The sequence below is a fragment of the Oncorhynchus gorbuscha genome, linkage group LG19, assembly GCF_021184085.1.
Source record: "Oncorhynchus gorbuscha isolate QuinsamMale2020 ecotype Even-year linkage group LG19, OgorEven_v1.0, whole genome shotgun sequence".
In the NCBI taxonomy this organism is placed as follows: Eukaryota; Metazoa; Chordata; class Actinopteri; order Salmoniformes; family Salmonidae; genus Oncorhynchus; species Oncorhynchus gorbuscha.
This window is the reverse complement of record NC_060191.1, coordinates 35274853-35292899: the sequence shown is the minus strand read 5'-3', so window position 1 is coordinate 35292899 and position 18047 is coordinate 35274853. Positions and strand designations below refer to the sequence as shown.

The following is an 18047-nucleotide window of genomic DNA, read 5'->3' as shown; positions in this document are numbered from 1 at the left end:
CACCAATTTATTTTAACTAGGGAAATTGTCACTTCTCTTGCGTTCTGTGTAACAGATTCAGGGTATATGCAGCAGTTTGGGCCGCCTGGCTCGTTGTGAACTGTGTGAAGACTATTTCTTCCTAACAAAGACAGCCAACATCGCCAAACGGGGGATGATTTAACAAAAGAGCATTTGCGAAAAAAGCACAATCGTTGCACGACTGTACCTAACCATAAACATCAATTACATAACATTGAAGGTTGTACAATGTAACAGCAATATTTAGACGTATGGATGCCACCCGTTAGATAAAATATGGAACGGTTCCATATTTCACTGAAAGAATAAACGTTTTGTTTTCAAAATGATAGCTCCGGATTTGACCATATTAATGACCTAAGGCTCATATTTCTGTGTGTTATTATATTATAATTAAGTTGACTGAGCGGTGGTAGGCAGCAGCAGGCTCGTAAGCATTCATTCAAACAGCACTTCCCTACGTTTGCCAGCAGTTCTTCGCAATGCTTCAAGCATTACGCTATTTAGGACTTCAAGCCTATCAACTCCCGATATTAGGCTGGCAATACTAAAGTACCTATTAGAACATCCAATAGTCAAAAGGTATATGAAATACAAATGGTAGAGAGAGAAATAGTCCTATAATAACTACAACCTAAAACTTCTTACCTAGGAATATTGAAGACTCGTGTTAAAAGGAACCACCAGCTTTCATATGTTCTCATGTTCTGAGCAAGGAACTTAAACATTAGCTTTCTTACATGGCAAATATTGCACTTTTACTTTCTTTAACACTTTGTTTTTGCATTATTTAAACCAAATTGAACATGTTCGATTATTTGAGACTAAATTGATTTTATTGATGTATTATATTAAGTTAAAATAAAAGAGTTCATTGTTCATTTAGTATTGTTGTAATTGTCATAATTATTATTATAGTTATTATTATTACACACACACACACACACACACACACACACACACACACACACACACACACACACACACACACACACACACACACACACACACACATATATATATATATATATATATTTGTAATTTAAAAAATGGTCAGATTACATCGGTATCAGCTTTTTTGGGTCCTCCAATAATCGGTATCTGTGTTGAAAGCTCATAATCGGTCGACCTCTAATTGAACTCTCTGTACTTTGCTCCGTTCATCTTTCCCTCGATCCTGACTAGTCTCCCAGTCCCTATCGCTGAGGAGTGGCTTCCGTCTGGCCACTCTACCATAAAGGCCTGATTGTGGAGATGGAAGAACCTTTCAGAAGGACAACCATCTCTGCAGCACTCCACCAGAGGAAATCTGGAGCTCTGTCTGAGTCACCATCAGGTTCTTGGTCACCTCCCTGACCAAGGCCGTTCTCCCCCGATTGCTCAGTTCGGCCAGGAAGCCAGCTCTAAGAAGAGTCTTAATGGTTCCGAACTTCTTTCATTTAAGAATGACGGAGGCCACTGTGTTCTTGGGGACCTTCAATTATGAAGACATGTTTGGTACCCTTCCTCAGATTTGTGCCTCGACACAATCCTGTTCCGGAGCTCTATGGACAATTCCTTTGACCCCATGGCTTGGTTTTTGCTCTGACATGCACTGCCAACTGTTGAACCTTATATAGACCGGTGTGTGCCTTTCCAAATCATGTCCAACCAATTGAGTTTACCACGTGGACTCCAATCTATCTCAAGTCTATTCAGTGGAAACAGGAGCTCCATTTCGAGTCTCATAGCAAAGAGTCTGAATACTTGTGTAAATAAGGTATTTGTTATTCATTTTGTCATTCTGTTTTTGCTTTAACATTATGGGGTTGTGTGTGGGTTGATGAGAATTGTTGTATTTATTTCATTCATTTTAGAATAAGGCTGTAACGTAACAAAACGCGGACAAAGTCAAGGGGTCTGAATAATTTCTGAATGCACTGTATATGCAGACGTCTACCTTCAACAATTGCCACTGAACATTTTACTAAAACACATTTACTTGAGGAATAGTGCAGATGCAAAGTTTGGTCACTGAATGACCGTAAAATCTCCCTCCATTTTTTATGTGAGCACATTTTTCCTAAAACTTAAATATCTACTCCGAGCTAAGATTCAAAGATGTCTGCCGAAAGAATGGGGCATCAGCTATGACATGACACAGAGTAAAACATTTATTAAAAAATGATTATTTTAAACTACAGTAAGTGAAGTGCATCAACACCCAGTAATATAATGAAGATAACATAATGACATCATGGGTCCTTCATCTGTATTATACAGAAAAGTATAATTACACTCAACAAAAATAGAAACACTACATGTAAAGTGTTGGTCACATTTGTCATGAGCTTAAATAAAAGATCCCAGAAATGTTCCATGTCCACAAAAATCCTATTTCATGCACAAATATTTGTTACATCCCTGTTAGTGAACATTTCTCCTTTGCCAAGATAATCCATCCACCTGACAGGTGTGGCAAAGCAAGAAGCTGATTAAACAGCATGGTCATTACACAGGTGCACCTTGTGCTGGGGGACAAAAAAGGATGACTATAAACTGTGCAGTTGTGTCACACAACACAATGCCACAGATGCCTCACGTTTCAAAGGAGCGTGCAATTGGGATGCTGACTGTAGGAATGTCCAACAGAGAGGTTGCCAGAGAATATATATGCCATTTAGCAGACGCTTTTATCCAAAGCGACTTACAGTCATGTGTGCATACATTCTACGTATGGGTGGTCCCGGGGATCGAACCCACTACCCTCGCGTTACAAGCGCCATGCTCTACCAACTGAGCTACACAGGAACACTGCCATGCTGGAGAAGTGTGCTCTTTACGGATTTGCTGATGTGAAAGTCGTGAACAGTGTGCCCAATGGTGGCGGTGGAGTTGTGTTAAGGGCAGGCATAAGCTACAGATTAAAAAAAACAATGGCATTTCTTCTATGGCTATTTGAATGCACAGAAATACAGTGACGAGATTGAGGCCCCTTGCTGTGCCATTCATCTGCCACCATCACCTAATTCAACATAATGCACGGCCCATGTCGCAAGTATCTGTACACAATTCCTGGAAGCTGAAAATGTCCCAGCTCTTCCATGGCCTGCATACTCAGACATGTCACCCATTGAGCACGTTTGAGATGCTCCGAATAGACACGTACAACAGCGTGTTTCCAAATCCCAGCAACTTCGCACAGTCATTGTAAAGGAGTGGGCCAACATTCCACAGGCCACAATGAACAGCCTGATCAACTCTATGCGAAGGAGATGTGTCAAGCTGCACGAGGCAAACGGTGCTCACACACCAGACACGGACTGGTTTTCTGATCCAAGCACCTTTTATGTTTTAAGGCATCTGTGACCGGATGCATATCTGTATTCCCAGTCATGTGAAATCCATCGATTAGGGCCTAATGAATTCATTTCAATTAACCGATTTCCTTATATCAACTGTCGCTCGGTAAAATCTTTGACGTTGTTGCATGTATATTATTGTTCAGTGTATGAGTGTCATTCTCTTCATGGTGATATCCTGAATAGGTACACGAAGGTAGAAAAATGTAATATCCTCATGCTTGGGTATTATTCTACACATTGGCTATTATTCTAATGAGCTCTGCCCCCCAAACAAGACACAAAGCTGTACCAATCATAGACGTCCATGTTTCACAAGTTTGGGCATCAGAGTACTGCACAGTAGTAGAGTGCAGTACATTAGAGTAAAGAAAGGCAGAGTACAGTTCAGTACAGCACAGTAACGTATAGTTATATACAGTACAATAGGGTATATTACATTATACTGTACTCTACGTGTCCTCTACTGTACTGTGCTCTATTGCAACTGTGGTTTGTGACTACTACACGCACCCTACTTTCAAACCACGCCAAACTGCTTCATGCCCCTAGGACCAGGCGACGCACAATGGGGGACCATGCCTTTACCTCCCACACCTATGGAAAGCCCTTCTAGATCATCTCAAAGCTGCTCGGACTGTTTGAGCTTGTAAAGGAGACTTTAAAAAAGAGGAACTGACACAGCACTGTTATATCCTATTAAAAAAGTGGCAATATTTAACGTTATGGGCGACCCGACCAAAAATCCACATAGAAATGTCAGTAACCGATCTGTAATTCTCATTAAAAGCAAGTCTAAGGAGCAGTATATCTGTTCTATGTGCACCATTTCTATGTGTCCCGTTACTAAGGATTGTTTTTGCGTCTTTTACTCTCGGTTTCATACACAAGAACTGAAAATACAATATTTTTGCAGGAATCTCCTTGCGAATGATTTTGCCGAAGATTGTATCACCGCCGGGTTGGGCAACCTGAGCTTTTGCTATCTCATCCGCGATGGCGCTAGACGTTGGTCTTTGTAGTACGCATGCGCTTGAACCTCTGCCTCCATAACCATTGTAGATGTTACAATGATTTTCCACACCATACTAGCCTACTTTGTCACACACACGGAAATGAGGCTAACTATTAGAATGTTAGCAACCCTGAAGCGGCAGAGCAATTTCTGCATAGTGTGACTTTACCATCTTCATATACACCCTTGGGACGAATAGGCCGCTTCTATTTTTGCGACAAGCAAGCAAATAGATATGCTCATTTTCATGATGTTTTCATACATTCATAGAATGTCTTGAAATAACATCTAGTTGGGTATTTGTGAAAGTCCTACAGTAATATGAATAGGGAACCCGCTGTGGTTTTGCGCAATTAAGACACTGCAGTAAACAAAAACTAAAAACTTGCCAGTCTTGTCCAGGGCCGCTCTACACAGACCGGTGCGCCATAACCAAATCACAGTTTGAGTACGCCCCATATTTAAATAGGCCATGCCATACACGCATGTAACATTCCATTTGCAATTGCTGCTGCACTAGACTGGACTGTGTTTACAGGCAGCAGAACTTTATTTAGATAGTTGGTTTAGAAAGCAGTAGCAAAAGTCACAAGAAGAAAGCTTAATGTTTTTTTGCAAATACATAAAATACCATGGGAGTCTTACTTCTGGTTAATTTAAAGACCCATTGATCAAACAACCAAAAAAGTAGGCTCCATCTCCCTCGGTTTCCTATGCACGACAGCAACGATGTTAGCCTGAGCCAGATGAGAAGAAATGTGGCACGGGGGATGGTGGGTTAAGGGGGTTTAATTTTTTTGGTCAAAAATTGCATTGTGAATAGATGGTAGTAGCAAGCCTGCTTTGCCTCCTGCAGCCTGCCCCGACCCGAGTCCCATAACAATCCACAATTGAATGGGATTTACAGCTTGCTTTTTTTGAATGACACCTAAAGAGGTATGCTAACAGTCGTTCAAGTTCGATTAAATGAGTAGCTTAGTGCGTCACATTTCTTGGGGAATTTTATTAGTCATGCATTGACTGCATCCATTTAATTCTGCCAACAGTGCCTTACTCTGCGTAAATGGAATTTTGAGTCAAATATAAACCATTTTAAACTCTTATGAAAGTTGGTTTTGAAACTAATTGCGAATTTGATCTTTAAGACCAGTACTCCAATGACCCGTTTCTTTCATTTATGGAAAGTTGTTAAAATGGTATCAGTTCCACTTTAAGACTCATCTCCATAGGCTGGCCTAACCTTCCTCCTAGACTTTGTTTCTTCCATGTTGTGGTCAGATATATTTTCTTTGTTTTTTTTAACGATTTATCGATGTTATGCCCTTCAAGATTATGCTTTTATAATGAATAGAACTTTACAAACGTAATAAAGTGTTTTAGGTCTACACCGTCACTGGTATTATCAGGCTGTATCGCTAATTACATTTGCTCTGACTCAGTACATTTAATTAGCTAGCGACTAGCATTAGTGGCTAACAAGATTTAAGCGGGACGTATCTCATTTAACAAAGCAAGCTTTCAAGTAAAAACCCCAACTAGTCCATGCAGCAATACCGGTATATTGGAAAATACGGTATACCGCCCAGCCCTATCAGACACAAGAAAAATCGTATTGCCGATAGATACCCAGCACCTCCGCCCATGATACTAGCCAGATGGCCACAACAAGATAACTAGTGTAGCTAGCAACATTATAATTAAATCTCAATGGATTAATTTAATGAAGCAGCTGCTGAGAGCCAGTGAAGCTAGCTAACTAGGTTTTGTTACTGGTAAATGGTAACGCGAACGGTTAAGCAAATGTTAAGTAGCAAGCAAACTGGCAGTGGCAGTGTGGGATAATGGAGAGTGAATTTAAGTATTTCAAATAATCTTGCAAGATATTGCTTTACCAAGCTGGCAACAGTAAGTCATATAGTTTCTAAACCCAGAGGCTCAACATTGTGGGACTTCCGGTAAAACTTATGTAACAGACCAATCAGGCCAGGCCGGGGTTTGTGAAGTCAATGAGTGAAGTGAAAATGAACAACTAGGGAAGAATCTCTCTCTATATCTAAAGGCACAATCTAGATTCGAGACAATATTTTTAAGTAGCTGAGCATGTTATTACTCCAACCTCATGAAAGTGACAAGCCATGACGTCGCCCACAAGTGTGATCGGGATTTCTATTGGAGAAACAGTTTCTGCCCATCTTCACATGTACGGTCTTTGATTAAGTGTAGTGTGCATTGTGCTGCACTTACCAGCCTATTCGTTTCATAAGAAGTGTGTGTGTGTGACTGCCTTGTTCAGTTAACAAGCTAACCTTAAGACAATATTTCTTCAACTAAGCAAAGTTTCTTAACTTGTGGAAGGGCCTCCCGAGTGGCGCTGTGGTCTAAGGCACTGCATCGCAGTGCTAGAGGCGTCACTACAGACCCGGGTTTGATCCCAGGCTGTGTCACATCTGGCCATGATCGGGAGTCCCACAGGGCGGCACACAATTTTTACTAGTATGTTTTAAGACCCCCCCGCCTCCTATCTGTGTGACCAGAAATCAAAGCCTTTGCTTATACCACATTTTTTCGATGGAAAAACATATCTAGGCCTTTATTTCCCCAAAAAGACTTTCATTTGACATGCTCCTATAAAACTTCACGTTGGTGCTCATGGGTCATTTTACATGGAAATGACCTTCAACATAAAACACAAAGTCACACTTGGTTTGATATGAAACCTGTGTGTGCCCCTCACCTTCCAGTCTGCCTGGGCCAATGGGGAAGTGGTAAAGGGCAACATACTGGTCACGAGAACTCCCGAAATGGCATCCCACACTAACGCCTTGTGACAAGGTGGTGCCCTTCCACTGTCTTGAACCACTGCTGACACTAATGTAGCACCCCGATTCTACGAAGAGATGCGGAGTGCTGGAGGGAGACAGGTGGGGGCGGGAGAGAGAGCGATCGAAAGAAAGAGCTAAGCTCAGAAGAGTGGCTGTTTAAGGCCTCTAGTCATCTGTGGGCTCTTTTCCCTCCTCTCCTGGCAGCTTATCAGTAGGTGATTAAACCTGTCACCTTTAATTAGAATATGGTGGAAGTGGAACAGCGCGCTCTCTCTGTGCTGCAGGTGTAGCGACGTACCAGACAGTTAGAATAAAAGACAATGCTTCCTGCGGTGACAGCACATAAGAGAACCTGGAATCCCCTCAGATGCTGGGAACAGATAATACAAATTACACCTCAGTTAAGGTCATGTTCTAGAAGAGTCTATGGATTTCTATTGACTCGGGATCTACTCCAAAGCAGGTCTCCCCAAACTCAGAAAGCACATGGGACCGATCCCCCGTTGATTCTACTAAATCTCAGAAAAGGAGGCCCAATTCCACACCCAAAAGTCCTATTCCAGTGTTTCCCCTATATTCATTTTGCAGCGGTGGGATGGTCAAATGTTTTCAGTGTAAACTTAAACGACTCAAACCAGATTTTAAAATATGTAGAAAATATATTGGAGCGATATTTTGTTTTAAATAAGATCTTTTAAGCACATGCAGGTACACACACACGTGCTCCGGGTTAGCCTGCTTAACTCCGTGTGGGTGGAATACGCTGAGAGCTCTTCTCCTGATCTCGCACTCCACTGTGCTCCTGTGGGTCTCTAGCCTCTCAGAAACAAAGTGCCCCAGATAAAACAGCTGGCTCAGTCGCTCACAACCACAGATTTGCTGTCAATCGGGCCAAAGAATGCTTCAGAAAAGAGACGTTAGAGAACTCCCATTGGATGTCTGCATCTCTGGTCCTGCCCATTGTAGTTCAGAGCCCTCATCTTAGTCGCCAGCATTACTCATAGCCTCGGCTGAATGTGCTGAGTAATCCCCTGTGGCCAATAGCCAGACAGCAGGGTTACTGACGGTTGCCATTGACTGCTGATCCCTTGGCACAGAACTGAGGGGGCACATACCAGGAACACAGCCTAAAGGGACAACTGTGTCTTACATCATTGGAACAGCTCACTAAATGTGCATCTCTCTGTCAGTCACTTCCCCCCCCTCGCTCCGAGTCTCATTCCCTCGCTTTTTACTCCTTTCGGTTCTCTTTCCTTGTTGACTAAATCCTGCATTCTTCCCCCGTTCCATCACTCCTTTTTCTCTTGCTCTCGTTTCTAATCTCCTTCATTCCCCTTTCTCCCTCTTGCAATTGTATCTTGTCTCGAGGAGCACTGCAGCGAACAGTGGCCCACATCCTGGGCCTCCATCTCCATGGTCACCATTCATCGAAACATCATGGCCCCCTTTTGTCACCCAGGACATGGCGGGCAATTCAAACTGCCCTCACAAAGGCTGATAACCCCTATTCACACAACAGCTCACCCATACCTTTCACTGGAGCTCTCCAATAGCAGTATTTGTAATGTGGGTATGTACCATCTTTGCAATTCAGGGAGGGGTGGGGATTTGTGATCGATAAGAGGAGACATTGCATCCACTTTCTCATTGATGTCCTGTGAAATATTTTACAGGCTTACGGGAGTACAAGGATTTCTAGGAAACATTGCGTATATAGGCTTCTGCAGGACAGGACTAGTTATTGTTCAACTCTATAAAACCTTGATATGTTCCCCTCTGCTGCAATGGAATCAGTTTTTCCCTTCCCCAAGTCTGGCCTTGACCACTCAAAGGCAACAGAACAAACCGACTTTGGACCAGCACAAGAACCTGGACTCCTTTGTAACAAGCTATCGTCATCCATAAAAATCAGCAATTCAACACATGCACACTTTCTAATGGTTCAGATAAAAAAATGGTCTCTTATTGCCGTTCCCCTGCCTTATACTCGGGTCTCAAACAAGGCAGCCATTCAGAAGGGAGCCACTGTAATCTGGCCAACAAATTCTATAGCTGCTGTCTATAATTAGCTCTCCTATCAAAACACTGGCTTCCACTTTCAATCAAACTTTTCAACATCACTTTTCCTAGTAAGACACTGGGACGATTTAACAGCTCTCGCTCTGTGAAACATTCCCACGAAATATGACGTCTCCCTAGGCTGGCGGGAATGTGAGATCTGTGAATGAACAGGTGAAAATTTCATTCAGAGGCAAGGTGGTTTGAGAAACCAGAGTGTTTCATCGTCACTTAATGAGATGTGGCATGGTTACTGTTGGATAGATTTAAGGGTTTAGTGGCCAATATTTGTATTTATTATGCATTCCCATGCATTGGCAGCAGCTACTCTTCGTGGGAGTCCAGCAAAAATTAAGGCAGTAATATATCTTATAATAAACTTTTTTGAAACCGTAAAATACATTTTACAACAGATTTTACAATACATGAAGTGTGCATTGATTTTGCTTATAGCCGAATTGTGATCTGAACACTACATGATGTTAGTCTTTACCGAAGGCTGGACAATAGATGTTAGACCCGTTGATTGGTTATTGTCAGAACCAAAGGGACTGAACGTGCATGGCTGTATGGGCTAGTAGATGGGGAAATGAGGCCTCGGAACTAGTGGACCTCGTTATTTACAGCATGTATAGTATAAGCCTTGAACAGCTTTTACAGGTGTATTGTGATGGTCAGGACCTGCTAATAAACAGGACGATGGCAAAAGGTGGAGAGGTGCCCTTGCTCCTAGAGAAGCTGAAGACCTCTGGTGCTCCTCTCCCCTGACACGTGTGACGAGGCCCCCGTAGAACGTTTTTTTTAATCACCGTCTGTATCGACCCAAATCAGTACGTCCCAGGACTTGATGTCTATGACATGGCCTGGGCTCTCCGCCGTGTGTGGATGAGGAGGCGGACCAAGGACTCGCGGCACAACCTGCAACCCAGGGAGGGGCAATGGCGAGCGGGTACAGGAGAGCGGAGGGGCCTGCTGCTCGAGGCAAATGGTACCGCTGTTTGTGAGGGACGCGGCTTCCTGGTGAGGTGTGTCTGCGCCGCAAAGGGCCCAATCAGGCGGAGACCAGGAAGTACTGACTGCTAATACGTTACCTGGGAGCAGAGAGGCAGGCTAGCTGAGTGGCAAAACCAAAAGCGGGTTTGTGATCGGTTCAGTGGAAGAGCAACTAGCCAAAAGAGTGCAGTTGAATTCAGGGGGATAATGTAGCCTGTGACCCTTCCTCAGAAGAGTATATCGATAACTGGATAGAATGTAGAATTTAAATACGGGTAAAGTATTTAGAGTATTACCATATAGCAGCTCCATGCTATTGGTGGTGTTTGCATGAGTCTGACACATGGGTTTGTGTAGTGTCCAGTGAGTCTTTCCTATGAGGTTTATTGAGATCGAGGAAAATGTTCAGTCATCCATTTTCCGATATAGAAGGCCATCGTGGACCAACACAGCAGAAGATTATTCTACACGTCCACCTTTACTCTCCTGTCTGGAGCAGGTTTTGGAATTTGCCTCAAGGAGGAAGTGAAATCCACATATACAACTCTGGCACGACCAATGATGCAGTATTGAGAGCCTGCTACAGTGCCTTCAGAAAGTATTCATATAGCTTGACTTATTCCACATTTTGTTGTGTTACAGCCTGAATTCAAAAATTGATTAAATTGTTTCCTCACCCATGTACACAAAATACCCAATAACAAAGTAAAAACATGTTTTTAGACATTTTTACAAATTTATTGAAAATGAAATACACAAATATCTCATTTACATAAGTATTCACACCCCTGAGTCAATACATGTTAGAATCACCTTTGGCAGCGATTACAGCTGTGAGTCTCTCTGGGTAAATCTAAGAGCTTTGCACACCTGGATTGGACCATTTTCTAAGCTCTGTCAAATTGGTTGTTGATCATTGCTATACAACCATTTTTTATTCTGTACATGGTTCCTTCTTTTCACTCTGTCATTAAGGTTAGTATTGTGGAGTAACTACAATGTTTGTTGATCCATCCTCAGTTGTCTCCCATCACAGCCATTAAACTCTGTAACTGTCAGCATTGGCCTCATGGTGAAAATCCTGAGCGTTCTCCTTCGGCAACCGAGTTGGGAAGGACGCCTGTATCTTTGTAGTGACTGGGTGTATTGATATACCATCCAAAGTGGAACTAATAACTTCACCATGCTCAAAGGGAAATTCAATGTCAGCTTTTGAATTTTTTTTACCCATCTACCAATAGGTGCCCTTCTTTGTGAGTCATTGGAAAACCTCCCTGGTCTTTTTGGTTGAATATTTGTTTGAAATTCACATAAATGTTTTACTTAACCAGGCAATGACCTTACAGATAATTATATTTGTGAGGTACGGAGACAAGGTAGTCATTCAAAAATCACAGTTATTGCACAAAGAGTGAGTTCATGCAACTTATGTGACTTGTTAAGGACATTTTTACTCCTGAACGTTTTTAGGCTTGCCATAACAAAGGGGTTGAACGCTTATTGACTCAAAATTACACCTTGACATTATGGGGTATTTTGTTTTGGACAGTGATAAAATCTAAATTGAATCCATTTTAAATGTAGGCTGTAACAACAAAATGTAGGAAAAAGTCTATGGGTGTGAATACTTTCTGAAGGCACTGTGGTTCCTCTTCTGACCTCTAAAACTTTCCCTCAAATAAAACCAAAACCTCTCCTCTTCACACAGAGGGAGGAATGAGAGCTTAATCCCTCCCACCATACATCCATCCATCCATCCATGTGTTCGGAGACTGAGAATCTTGTTTGTAATGAAAAGCACTATACAAAATAAATCTATTAGAATTATTATTCCTGCTCGGACTCCTCTACGGGCCCCTAGCACAGAGCAGGTCAAACCCTTCCAGCATTCCTTTCTTAGCAGGCGCTCCATATCACAGACCCCGGGTGGTGGAAGGTCAACTCAGATCCTACTATCTGACAAGGGAGCCTACCAATTCACTACTCAAACGGACTGGAAGTACTAGGAAGTCGCGAGGCTATAGTGTAAAAGTGTGTGTGTGGGGGGGATGATCATGTTAGGAAAGTTCTTGACACCCATGCCAACAACTCCATAATGGTGTTGTCATACTTGCTGTGTAAAATGTCTAATACAGTACTTCAATAGGCCTATTTTAAAAGTATATAATAATAAATCGCCAAATGATAAGAAATAGGTAGGCTGTGAGGAGGCTGGTGGGAGGAGCTATAGGAGGATGGGCTCATTGAAACGGAACAAGTCCAACATGTGGTTTCAATGGTTGATATGTGCTATGCAGTCCATTCATTACAATGAGCAGATCCTCCTATAGCTCCTCCCATCCGCCTCCACTGATTGATTTGTCAACCACAGCCTCTCTTTTGACCAGGATTTGTTTTTGTTTTATAGCAGTGCAAATAACTCTCCAAAGGGCAAACTCACCAAATACACACGTCGTGGTTCGATAAACTTTTGACTACTTGACCTTAGCCGAGGAACGGGCTAATTTCAACTCAATTGTCTGTGGTCACCAAATTCCTCTATTGCGTGGGCCTGTATAATGTTACATAGCCATCTGACTATTCCTCGAAACGAAACAAATGAAATCCAATATTATCAAAACATGGCTGAAGAACTACAAAACAGTCCGACTTAACTCGGACCTCTGAATGCAAAGAGATTGGTTTAAAAAAAACGAGAGAAAAATCTATAGGCCCTAATAGCCTACAATTCAACAAAATGTGTGAAAGACTAGACGTGTGTCTAACTACAAGACCGTCTCGAACGTGATAACTGGCAGACATAAATACAACAGTGACAGTTGACAGAGTGGAGAACAGGAAAGGCAAAGCAACTGTGGCTGTTTGTCAATATGTCAGAGAGCCTTTACACCCGTAGAGGAAACAGTTGACAGAGTGGAGAACAGGAAAGGCAAAGCAACCGTGGCTGTTTGTCAATATGTCAGAGAGCCTTTACACCCGTAGAGGAAACAGTTGACAGAGTGGAGAACAGGAAAGGCAAAGCAACTGTGGCTGTTTGTCAATATGTCAGAGAGCCAGTTGACAGTGGAGAACAGGACACCAGTTGACAGTGGAGAACACAACCGTGGCTGTTGTCAATATGTCAGAGAGCCTTTGCAGTTTGACAGAGTGGAGAACAGGAAAGGCAAAGCAACCGTGGCTGTTTGTCAATATGTCAGAGAGCCTTTACACCCGTAGAGGAAACAGTTGACAGAGTGGAGAACAGGAAAGGCAAAGCAACCGTGGCTGTTTGTCAATATGTCAGAGAGCCTTTACACCCGTAGAGGAAACAGTTGACATAGTGGAGAGGAAACAGTTGACAGAGTGGAGAACAGGAAAGGCAAAGCAACCGTGGCTGTTTGTCAATATGTCAGAGAGCCTTTACACCCGTAGAGGAAACAGTTGACAGAGTGGAGAACAGGAAAGGCAAAGCAACCGTGGCTGTTTGTCAATATGTCAGAGAGCCTTTACACCCGTAGAGGAAACAGTTGACAAATTCAGGAAAGGCAAAGCAACCGTGGCTGTTTGTCAATGTGTCAGAGAGCCTTTACACCCGTAGTAAACAGTTGACAGAGTGGAGAACAGGAAAGGCAAAGCAACCCAACATACACCCGTAGAGGAAACAGTTGACAAATTCACTGCACAATGCGGACTTCACTCATTCTCAGCGCAAGCACAAATTAATGCCTATTTATTAAGGGACATGTCACCCTATCTGTGTAGTTACATTATTGGACGAAATACTTGCATCACAAACAATGATGGGTATGGTGCGCAGTCTATATTCCATTTTGAAGTTCAAAATTAATGTTCACTGAAAACAGAAAACGCACGAACTCGAGACATGCAACTTGATAGAATTGGAAATTGTAGACTAGATTGAAATCGGTCATAACACTTCGATGGGTAGGCCATAAAAACGTCCTCCCAAAACCGTTCAGTTTCTGTAGGAAACAAATATCAAAACATGGTGACGGATTAAAAACATGCCTTGCACTCCAGCCGCCCCTTACTAGTGGGATACTACGGGCCTATTGGCATTATGCAGGAAGCTTTGAAATAAGACTAACTGCCATGTAAATAAAATGTCGAAATGGCGATAGGATAGTCTAGCCTATAACCTATTACGCAGTACCTAACGAATATTATGCGTCCATAACTCTTTTGACATGGGCCTTGACCGATACTAGTGCAAAATTCTCCCTGAATAGAGGGGAAATGACAGATCGTTAGGTGATGTAACGTAGCCAACCATAAGACCTGGTTTTATTTGTTATTCGTTAAAAATCATTTAAACTTTCTCGGCCCATAACATAGGGCTATTACGCATGGCATGAGGACACTATTTCCAAATTGCTTTAGACATTTTCGCCAGTGAATGCTACCTTCTGTCCAGTCACATGTAATTGTGAACAAATGAATGAAAAACAATAGAACACTGCCAGTAATTGGCACAGATGAAAAACGCTTTGATAATTATATATTCTAAAAGTACACTTATTGGGCACATTAATTAAGATTAGAGATGTATTTTACGCAAGAGGGTTAATTCTCCCAGAAGAGCTTGGCCTGGCCTGACCAAGCCCCAGTCCACACAGAAAGATTGCAAACCCGTTTGCTACACATTTTTTCCTTGTCTGAACGAGATTCACTTATTACCCCCACTTCACTCCCAACTACCCATTTAAACCTGGAAAACAACTGTTATACGGAACATTGTTTTCCTTGCCACACCACACCATCATAGTCAGTTAACGTAAATTGTTTTCATTTTTGAACCGTTTAACCAAATAAAACATTGGCTAAATGAACTGGTACATACCATAGCATTCCTCCCTCTTCCCTCGTTCACTCCTTTCTCTCCAACGTTCTCCTTCGCAACTCGCAAAAACAGCACTTCCAACGCCTCGAGAATTTAACAAAGAGGAAATTCTACTCCTCGATCAGTCACATAAATATCGACATTCCCCTTTTGAACACTTGGTATATTTTTTACCCTGAAATCAAGACTCCATTTTCACAAGTAGCCTATTAACTTTTCGGTGCCATCTGCATGTGGAGTTCCTCTTCTTGCCTTTGGACACAAAACACCTAAATTATCTCGAAAAATGCAATAGAACTTCAATTTCTTGTCCCCTGGATGTTCGCGTTAGGAAAGAGGGGCGTTGAAAAGACTCGATTCGTTGTGTTTTCCTCTTGGTTCACCACGTTGTTTTGACCAATTGTTATTTCCTTTGTTGTGTCCAATATACAGATATGCCCATACGCGTACACATCATATGCGGTGTTAGTTGATGCGCAGTGCTCAATTGATAATTACAACCCTAAATGTTGTGTTTCCTATGAGTATCGCTTCACAGACTGCCCAAATGTATGACCGTGTGTAAGTGTATTTTTTTCAGCTTCCCAATAATGGCGGCCCGGCCCTTCTCCTGAATATAGCCTCTCCTCCTCCGTCCTATTCCGAGAGGATAGAGAGAGAGCTGTAGTCTCGCCCAGTGGCGCATGGACACAATTACAACACGCTCATTATGTTTCTAAATACAATAATTGCTTATATTCTCCTAATAATTAGTGAGTCATCATAATTCGGTTTCATTTTTTGCTGTATTAATAATATACTTTTTTTAATTAAAGGGGGCAATCTGCATTTTCTACATCCATTTTTGTATATACCAATTGATTATTGAAGAATTTAGCTTATATATATATATAAATATATATATATATAAATATATATATATATATATATATATATATATATATATATATAAATATATATATATATATATATATATATATATATATATATATATATAAGCTAAATTCTATATATATACATATATAAATGCCTCAGGAGCTCAGTTTAACTGTCAGACCCCAACAGAATGCAAAATATAAGCTTGTTATACTACAATGTTTGTAAACAAAGTACATGTAAAACACTATAACTCAAAACGTGGTCAAATTACACCAAGTATACAAAACATTAAGAATACCTGCTCTTTCCTTGACATGATCAGGTGAAAGCTATGATCCCGTATTGATGTCACTTGTTAAATCCACTTCAAACCAGTGTAGATGAAGGGGAGGAGACAGGTTAAAGAAGGATATTTAAAAACCCTGAAACTGATACCTGGATTGTGTATGTGTGCCATTCAGAGAGGATGGACATATGTAAGTGCCTTTGAATGGGGTATGTTAGTTGGTGCCAGGCACACCGGTTTGTGTCAAGAACTGCAATGCTTCTGGGTTTTTCACGCTCAACAATTTCCCATGTGTATCAAAAATGGTCCACGACCCAAAGGACACCCAGCCAACTTGACACAACTGTGGGAAGCATTGAAGTCAACGTGGACCACCATCCCTGTGGAATGCTTTCCACACCTTGTAGAGTTCATTCCTTATGAATGAAGGCTGTTCTTTGGAAAAGGGGAGTGTGAAACTCAATATTAGGAAGGTGTTCTCAATGTTGGCTATACTCAGTGTATAATTTTGATATCATGGACAGTTGGCCCTTGTATCCACAGCTCTGTCTATGAATTGTAGAGTGGTTACATTTCCCCAGCCTCATCCCTCAGCTTTGGCTAAAAACAGGGTTTCTGGGAAAAAGCTTTGTTATCGTTTCAACTGCTGATTGCCCCATTAACTGCACATGCCTTTAATTGATAGAATAATTAGGAAATGAGGTCAATGCCATTTAGGACAAGAAATTAGATGCAACTTGCAAGAACTGGAAAAACACTTCCAGCAACAAAAAAAATGTCTGTGCAATTTTAATAAATCTCCAAGAATTAACCCCAACTTTTGCAGTAGAACACATGTATCCATGTTCGTCAATTATAGATATAAACCATTTTCACAGTACCATGTCAGTTATGCATTCACCACGAAAGTACTCCGTTAAATAGCATACTTGTATTGCATTTGATGTATTTGATATAAAATGCAACGGATGTCTAACTTTACTAGCTTCACTGACTTCCGTGCATAAATCATTTATGTACGACACTCACAAATCTTACTTCCCAACATGAACTAATCATTTATCTGATCCAGCACACAGGGAGAATGGGAAAGAGAATATTATTATTTAGCCATTCAGAAAATCTATAAACTCAACAAGGTTATTCCCGGTCCTCTAGTCTTACTCATGCCAATGGCTGTTCACTGAATTGTTGGAAATAACTTTTTTCACCTGAGAGGAATTCAGTCGTCCTGATTATAACATGTCAGCTTAAATGCTATGGCCTTCCCCAAGAGTACACGACTAAATATGATTGTTGTTCTACTATGCCTGATGAAGACCTAAGGGTCGAAACGTTGTAAATAAATATCACCTGGGAGCATGAGCAGCAGCGAACGGCATTTTCCTTTCTGTTTTCCATGAGTTTGCCTACAACTCCTGCACCTGTGGAAGGTACCTGGATGGCTTATGTTCTTCAGCTTTTGTTCTACAACTCAAAACGATGTTTATTGGCTTGGGGACTTTGTTATGCATTGAATCTGTCCATGTTTCTCTCTCTCTCACACACACACGCACGCACCCCCCCACACACACACACACACACACACACACATCCAAATCCGGCTGTGACTAACTGATCGTTATGTATTCATTTGGGTATTGGATAACTTTCTTTATTGGCAGAACATTTTATCATAATTACTTTGCTAAATATCCTGAAACAGTCCACATACTAACAGTGACTCTTGATCTGTGTATTTTAAAAGTTGTAGGTGAACATCCTCCATTTAAACAAAGTTGAAAGTACAGCA

At 41.6% G+C, this 18047-nt stretch overlaps 1 protein-coding gene across 2 annotated transcripts in view; it reads right to left on the bottom strand.

Moving 5' to 3' along the window:
- Window positions 1–17702, bottom strand: part of LOC124005921 (rho GTPase-activating protein 35-like) — a 97702-nt gene extending 80000 nt beyond the window's left edge. The window contains exon 1 of one of the 2 annotated variants that reach the window (XM_046315562.1): window positions 17609–17702. The gene's annotated coding sequence lies outside the window, so the exon portion shown is untranslated. Of the gene's footprint in view, window positions 1–15090; window positions 15763–17608 lie in introns of those variants that run through there. The other variant, XM_046315561.1, reaches the window with a different exon arrangement.
- Window positions 17703–18047: the final 345 nt, after the last annotated feature.